Consider the following 2,500-nt stretch of genomic DNA (forward strand, 5'->3'; position numbering starts at 1 on the left):
GTTACTTAGCAAGCACTGCAACATTATTGGATACGTGTTATAAGGCCCACAGGAAGGTTCTTTGCTAGACATCACTTGTCAAGGCAAGGTTACTAGCCAGCTACTAACCACTACTAATTTCCTCTCTCTTGGTATCACCAAAATTCTTATTAAGATTTTAATAACTTAATATCTTAGATTAGATTCTGATATACAGGATTTCCTGATGCAAATGTTCACGGGTAAAAGAAAAGAAAAAACATTTAATAATCTTTCTAATAAGTTACGATATTCGTCTTTGTAACTGTCAGTGCAACGAAATATCATTGCACATTAACCGATGCCACCCATCGAAAAAGAAAGCAAGAAAAGAGTATGAATGAATGAATACGCACTCTATGCTATCACAATAACAATACAATAAGACGCATGGTGTAGGTTGCTTACTTACCTCCTTACATCACACACACACACACACACATATATATATAACTTATATGTGTATAAATACACACACACACACATACATATATATATATATATATATATATATATATATATATATATACATATATAGGTATATGTATGTATGTATGTATATGTTTATATGTATATATATATGTATATATATGTTTATATATGTAATTATATATATGTATATACATATATATATATGTATGTGTGTGTGCATGTGTGTTTGTATATGTATATGTATATGTATATGTATATGTATATATATACATATACAAATACATACATACATACATAAACATACGCATACACATACACATTCACATACACAAATACACACACACATATATATATATATATATATATATATATATATATATATATATATATATATTTCATATATATATATATACATAATTCATATATATATACACATAAACATACACATGCATCCACATCTACACATACAGCCAGCTCCCAACATCTAAGCCAGCCACACGCACCCCCGCACCCCCCACCCCCCAGCCCGGCGCGGATGTTTGATAACAAGGCAAACGAACCACGAACGTTTTTGTCCACAGCGCGCCCAGCGAGAGAGAGAGAGCACACTCATCAACGCAGGGCAGCGAGGTTCTGTCATCACAGGGGCGGTTTGCTGTGGCATGTCAATACACGACACCGTTTGTGATCCACGACATCTAGATTAGGAAATTGTCCGCGCCTGCAAAAGGGTTGCGTATTCAGCAATACATGGAGTTCGTCGTGGCAAGAGGTAGCAATACAACTGCAAGAGAAAAAAAATATTTACTGACACGGCATTTGGGATCGGGGAGGCATTGTGCTTGGTTACTGTTATATGTCAATATTCTAAAAAAAAAAAGGGGATTAAATTATGTATAGACACTTAGTGGTGAAAATAAAAAAGTATTGTTCTGGTGGAGAATGTATGCCACAGTAATTGTTGAACACAGTTTTCCACGTGTATTTTATTAGTCTCTCTCTCTCTCTCGCTCTCTCTCTCTCTCTCTCTCTCTCTCTATATATATATATATATATATATAGATATAGATATATATGTGTGTGTGTGTGTATGTATATATATAATATATATATAATATATATATATGTATATATATAATATATATATATATATATATATATATATATATATATATATATATATATATATGTATATATATACACAAATGTGTGTGTGTGTATAACAGTCTTATCTTACTCAGAAATCTGTGCATTGACAGATAGTGATTAAGCGCTAGGGTAGAGTGAGGTCGATTTACAAAATCACGAATAGTGATCATAAGGTAGCTTTCAAAACTGCTTATATACCATTATATCTTACCTTGATTGTCACTTTCTTCAAATCATGACTTGAAACGATTGTAGATATATGAGAATACTAAACGTTTATGTACCATTCTTGCTACTATCACTATAATGTAGTTCAGGTTATCTTGAACATTTGGGACAACCCGGGACCTTTTAAGTGGTTTCATTCAGTGTAATTTGTTATATAGTTTTAGTACCTTAGAAGTCGAAATAGAGCCATCATTTCACGACCATTTATAAGTGTTTAATATCAGTAATTCAAGCCATATCCGACACCAATCCCGTCTTAGGAATAAGCCAGGACACTGCTGACTGAAGATTCGTTGAATTTGATTTTTTCCTGAAAATAGGTAACAGACTTAACTGGTTGTTATAGCGAAACAAGCTCGTTTTAATGTAGATATTATACATTAAACCATACATTACTACTACTTACGATGATAATAATATTTAGAATGACTTTTATGGAAATATAAAAAAGTAATATATTACGCTACCTATCGCCCATAACCACAGCAATATGAGGCTTGAGAGAAAAAAAAAAGATAGTCTGCATTTCGAATCTAAAGATACGGTTAGCTATTATCATTGATTCGAATCTCCATTATATACTCAGACACTAGAAAGGCTTTTGATCGTGTATGAAATTATGTGGTCAAAATATATACCTGTAAGTACAGAAAAGGATTATTTCAAGTCACAA

The sequence above is a fragment of the Penaeus japonicus genome, unplaced genomic scaffold (assembly GCF_977035675.1).
Source record: "Penaeus japonicus unplaced genomic scaffold, GWHDUDI00000001_assembly GWHDUDI00000027, whole genome shotgun sequence".
Lineage (NCBI taxonomy): Eukaryota > Metazoa > Arthropoda > Malacostraca > Decapoda > Penaeidae > Penaeus > Penaeus japonicus.